We start from the raw sequence: 6459 nt of genomic DNA on the forward strand, positions 1-6459 counted from the left end.
GGCCATCATAACCTGCAGGCATCCCAGGGAGGAGTTGCTCCTGTCAGCCAGAGCAGCCCCCAGAGAAGGACACAGGGCGAGCCTTTGACCATCACTGCAGCGCTCATGGCAGCTGGGATGGGAGCGCTGGCCACTAACGCGGCTGTGCGGCGTCTTCCACAGCTGGTTTCCACTTCTTTCAAACAGGCCTAATATACTGACCTCGCTGAAGTTGTTTTGGGAAACACAAAATAGAAATTCTAGGCCAGAAAGTGGCAAGAGCAGGGACAGAGCCGTGTGACGGCATGGCTTCAGGGCAGTAGTGTGCCTGAGCCAGCCTGTGTCCGCTCACAAGAGCCCCCTGCTAAATTTTCAGGAACTTTGCAAGCTGGTTGTGAAACACAGTTGTTACTTAAAATTAAATTATATAACCTCACAGTTAAATAATTATATTGAAGAGTAAGAAATAATTCAAAACATCATTTCCTAATTATTCTACTACACTTTACTACTGTCTATGATCTTGAGGTTATTCATGTCTATTGTACTGGTGCGTTGGAAATATTACATAATCGTGAGCTACTTCCTGCGTGTCTCTTCCCAACTCCACATTCAGTGACCTCATATTGGTACCTTGAAATTGACCACGGTGGGAGAATTTACACCATAGAAATCAGAAAATGCTACACATCAGGGCTTCTCTTTTTTTTTATTTTTTTTCCCCAGTGAACCCATTGTTAAATATTTACCAACACATCCCTGCTTCATTCTCCCCCTAACACTCAAAAATATGTACACAATGGCCAAATGACTGTCCAAGGAATGTTCTCCCTGGGCAAGAGGATGGGTAGGTGAGAAGATTTTGTTTTTTCTTGGAATTTTTACAGCTGGGTGTTAGTAAGGGAAGAAACAGTATCTGAGGGGTTTTTCCCCCCTCCTTGACCCCTGCATTTTTGCAGATAAGATCTACCTGGTCATGGTACCTGGTCTCTATGAAGCAGAAGGAGTTCATGGTCCATGAAAATTTCTCAGGTGCTTTGAATCATCTTAAGTTATGGCTATTCATCTATTCATTTCAAATGCTCTCTTGTGTCTGAGAGGGTGGGTACCCCTTATTCCAGCCCCATCTTCAACAAGGGAGTGAATGATGGGGACTCATTCTGATCCAGGAGCTCCTCAGCAGGAAGATCGCATTTCCCCAGCTCCTGACACTTCAGAACTGAGTTAGTCCGTGTGAAGCCCTGAGAAAGAGAGAGCAAGATTTAATTATTAAGGCTGTTTTATTTACAAAGGCATTGCCATTTAATAGACAGATTCTTTGTTATAAAAGGGCTCTTAGAGGACCCTTAACAGGAAGTCGGCACACACGATTGTAAAATTGTGACCAGTCTTGGGTTTAAGGTTTAGAAGCACACACCAGCCAATCTGCCCAGTCAGACCTACTCTCCTGGGTCTACCCACCTAGAGGAGGTGGGAGGCAGGAGGGCCAGCCACCCAGGGCCTGAGCTTACAGACATGATGCCATATTGATGCTTATTTAAAGCAGAAACCTCCTCCTGCTGCTTTCCCAGGGGTTTTGTGCTAATAAATTGGCATAAATAAGATAAACGAATTGGGGGTGGCCAGGCCCACAGGTCAGGCTCTCAGCTGCTACCACCTGGCTCCCAGCTCATGCTGATGCTGGCAGCCAGCAGGAGTTGTGCTGGGAAGCAGTGGCTGGGAGGGGCAGAAACAGAGAAGTTTGGATTCTGGGGCCTGGGGTCTGGGGCGCAGGGCCCTGGCTTGCTGCAAAGTGCAGGTGCAGCCTCCTTTGCTTTGCCCCAACCTGCTGGGTCTGGTCCAGTGCAGAAGGAGGCATCTTGAGCCATTTAGACTTATGATTCCTTTAGCAGTGTGCAATCATAGCCTATAGAAGATGAAAAGGACCTGCAAGGTACAGGGACCATACTTCTCTGATAGAAAACCAAGAAACATGGTCAAACAAAGAATTTTTGTGCATTTGCTCTGTGCAAGAGGCAGTGTCAGAAAGATCATTTGGAGGTTGAAATGTTGTAAATGATAAGACATTTCAATGGTTTATGGAAAACAACAGGAAAGATCACTGTAAATGTCACCTAGAATATCAGTGGCTACCATGTTAGAGACCTTCTGCGGTTGCTACGTGAAAGCAAATATTTTTTGGGGGGAGCTGTATTTCAATAGCCGGCATGTTTATTTCTGTCAATTATGTTTACTTCTCCAAGAAATAATCCTAGCAGAGTTATGTTCATTTCAAACATAAGAAGGGAAACAGACAGTTTTCAGGCTGTGAAGATAGCTAAACCTCTTTACATTTCTTTTCTTTGGTCTAGTCATTATTTATATGTTTGGTAATACCTAAACATAATCTCTTTACTTCGGTTAGCCTGTATGCATTAACAGGTCATTCTTTAGATGTTCTCATGCCTGCCTTAGACCATAAATGTCTGTGTGATTCTTTCACCAGCAGCTAGCACAACACCACCTACTGGGAGGTACTGCATTCACAGAGGTCTGCTCCGAACAATTGTGAAGGTTGTGCACTGCACAAGTCAAGGTGCCACCAGTCATAATGTAGTCCAGTGCTGTTCAATAGAACTTTCTGTAATGTCAGAAATGTTCTTCAATCTGTGGCTGAAATGTGGCTAATGTGACTGAGCTGAATTTGTAATTTTAGTTAGTTTAAATTTAAACTAGTGGCTAGTGGTCCCCATCACCGGGCAGGGCGGTCTATACTCACAGGAGCTCTGCTTTTATTCAAACATTCATTCATCTGTTGAACAAATATTTATGGAGCTTCAGCTATGAGCAGCGTGCTGTGCTAAGCTCTGTGGATGCACAGAGATAAGACAGTCCCTCTTCCATTGGCTTTCTCTGTACCTGCCTTCCTGACCCCCTGCACTGTGAGAGGCATAGATTCCTGGATCTTTCTAAAATGTGGTCCTTCTGAACTCGCTCTGAGCGTGCCACTCAGAGCTTGCTTTGTTACATCCTCACCCACCCACCTTGCTGTCCCTTAGTGTGGCCACCGCTCTGTTCTTCCACAGGACGCTAGAATTTCTATCCTTCAGCGCTGGTCACACAATGCGGCAGTGTAGGGAGTGCAGGGAAGTGGGGAGGGGGCACACTGGCGTCTCTGAGATCTTTGTGTGACTCCAGATTCCACCACTTACCGTCTTCAAAGTTAGGGAGCATTCCATAAGACCACCCCCACTCTGTCACTAACTGCAAGCTTGGGCATCCCCAAGACCACCCTCAGGTTCAATAATTTGATGGCAGGACTCACAACACTCGCTGGAAGCTAGTATATCCGTGGTTATGGTTTATTACAGTGAAAGGATACAGAGTACAGTCAGCTACGGGAAGAGGCAGAGCCCAGGAAAGCTCCACACACAGAGCTTCCAGCTGTCCTCCCTCAGTGGAGGTGTGGGGACACTCCTAAACCCCAGCAGTGATGTGTGACAGTATGTACTGACGACGGCCCGCCAGGAAAGCTCACCCGAGCCTCAGTGTGAGAGTCTTTATTGAGACTCAGTCACGTAGACATGGCTGACCGCTCATGGGACTGACCTGAGTTTCCAGCCCTCTGGAGGTCGTGCCCCAAGCCCCTACCATAAACCGCATTGTTAGCATAGACTATCTAGTGTGGCTGAGCCCCCAGAAGTAGACAAAGACACCCTTGTCATGGAGGACATCCCAAGGGTTTAGAGATTACCTCCCAGAAGCCCAGGGCAAAGGCCAGGCCTCTCCTTGGGCAAAGTTAATCCTTTACCACATCCCATCTGTGTGATGTTGCAATTGTACTAACCTCATTTGGCCTCTCATCAGTAAACTGGAGACAATGATGCCCATCTCACTGGGCTTTTGTGAGGACTAAGTGATCTAACATATGGGAAGAGCCTAGTATGGGAAAAGCTTCAACAAAAATCAGGTCCCTCCTGATTTCCTCCAGGTGCTCTGTCCTCAGCTCCTAAACAGGTCCACAGCATCATTCCCTCTCTCTCCTTCTTCCACCCTCTTATACCAACTGGCTTTTATTTTTTTCCCCCCAAAAAGGATCATACTCTACATATTATTACGCTGCTCTACTTTTTAAAGGATATGTGTGTGTATTATTTTTTAGGTAGCTCCATATCTCTCCACCGCACAGATTATCACAACGTATTTGACCATTGCCCTCTGAATGGGCTACACTGAACATCCTTGTGCGTGCACATTTTTGTGATTTGTGCCAGTGTTTCTGCAGGCTACAGTCTTAGATGGGTCAAAGGCTACATTAAAGTCTTGATGGCACTGCCAAATTGCCCTGTATAAAGTTAAACCTCTAGCAATAATGCGTGGAACTGTCGGTTTCCCCACATCTTCTGGGGACCATGTGGAGGAGGGTGGCTTGGAGGGTATAACAGACACTGGTGGGGCCCGGCCCTGTCCCTCAATGTTCCCCAGGCCTGTAATGCCAGTGTTCTACAAGTATGTGAGACAGTGCGCAGGGGCTTTATCTTGGCCTGAGCCCAGGGTAAGGCATGGCTTGTGCAGTTTGGTTGGGAGCCATGAGATGCTAGGGAATATGAAAATCATCAGTGACTTACACTCACCATGACAGAGGACCTACAGGGAGTGGGGTTTCAAGTCTAGGGTCAGCAGAGTCCATGCCTGCTGGGGTTTCAGCCAGAACTAGAGATACACACTCAGGGAAGAAAAGGATGCAGGAAAGCCAGATAAAAGTCTAGAAAGAAAAAGCAACCATTTTCTGCCCTTGTTACTGATTCAGCCTGTTCCTGACACAAATAGACCAGCCTGCGTGAGCCAAGGCTGGTCTCCGTGCCCACAGTCTATCACCAGCAGGTGGTGCCCATCCCCTAGTCAGGACAGGCCAGCAGCTCGGGGGCACCAAAGCCAAGGAAACACCTGCTTCGCCACCCTCAGGTCCTCTGGCAGTTCTGCACTCCCCTCCGGCCAGAATTAATTTCTTTACACTAAGGCTGTGAGACTTGAGTTCCAGTTCAATTTCAACCACCAAATCACTGTGTGATTTTCTCTCTCTCTAGCCTCGGTTTTCTTAGCTGGTTTTAAAAAAAAGGTGAAGAAAAGGAAGAGAATGCTGGTAATAGCTAACATTTGTGCAGGGCATTTTGGTTTACAAAGGGCCTTATCTCATTGGTGTTCACTTTATCACCATTTTACAGATGAGAAAAATAAGTCCTAGAGAGGTTAAGTGATCTGCCCAAGTTCGCCCTGCTGGCCAGCCAGGACTTTCTTGGCAAATCCTGTGTTCCTTCAACTTGACCATACTGAGAGATTCTAATATTGTAAATCTAAGATTCTTAGTTCTCACCCTAAAATAATAGTTTTAATTAGGTGCTGTCAGACACATGTAGGCTTTGAAGTATTACTTGGGTAGGTTACTTGAGCTTTGGTTTTCTAGTCTAGAATAGTAATCAGTAATATTTATCAAGTGCTTATTATATGACAAACTACATGAATTACACTACATGAATTATTTCATTTATCCTCACAACTCAATGAGGTATAATAATTATCCCCATTTTACAGATGAAGAAACTGAAGCTTGGAGAGATCAATAGCAATGCATTGGGCATAGAGAAACCAACAGGGACTGGAACACATCAGAAGGCTCTAGGAGAGAATCTTCAAGAAGATAAAATTAATAGAATACCTGCAAGGTCTGAACAAATGGACACACAACGAGTAGACAAAAATGACAATTATTAAGTGTAGAAAAAAACCCAAAAAGCTTGCAGGAACTGAAAAGTTCAGTTGTGAATAGGATTTAAGTAATCATAATAAATACTAATTCTGATATAACCAGTGCCGAGATATGACTAGATTGGGAGGCTGGAGAGGAGGACAGGAAGGGTATATGTGAGGTGAAGAGTGTCCGTCACAGGGTGGGATCAAGAGATAATGCCTAGGGGCTTCCCTGGCGGTCCAGTGGTTAAGATTTTGCCTTCCAATGCAGGGAGTGTCCCTGGTCAGGGAGCTAAGATCCCACATGCCTCACGGTCAAAAAGCCAAAATATAAAACAGGAGAAATATTGTAACAAATTCAATAAAGACTTTTAAAGAAAAAGCAGATAATGCCTAAAACAGAAGCAAGAAGTAGCAATATGGCATGTTATTAGATATACAGCGGTAAATAGGCAATAACAAAAGATCAAAAGAGTTGAAAGGGATGACGTCTAGAGAGGGGAAAACATGAGGGAAACATATTTTATAAGAAATCTTATAGAATGATTTGGGTCTAATTCACCTACGTGCTTGTACAGATTTAATAATATTTTTCCAAAGAAATAAAAGGAAAATAAGTAAATGGCCCACTTTCATCCATATCTGATGTGATGGAGGTAGGATCCGAATCCCAGAAGGCTGTCTCTAAGCTGGTCTCACCACCACCATGCAATGCCACCTAAAAAGGGATATTTGGTCAGCTATTTGGATGAT

Source organism: Delphinapterus leucas, chromosome 1, assembly GCF_059928025.1.
Source record: "Delphinapterus leucas isolate spDelLeu-1000000601 "Yukka" chromosome 1, BTC_Dleu_Yukka2, whole genome shotgun sequence".
Classification (NCBI taxonomy): Eukaryota; Metazoa; Chordata; class Mammalia; order Artiodactyla; family Monodontidae; genus Delphinapterus; species Delphinapterus leucas.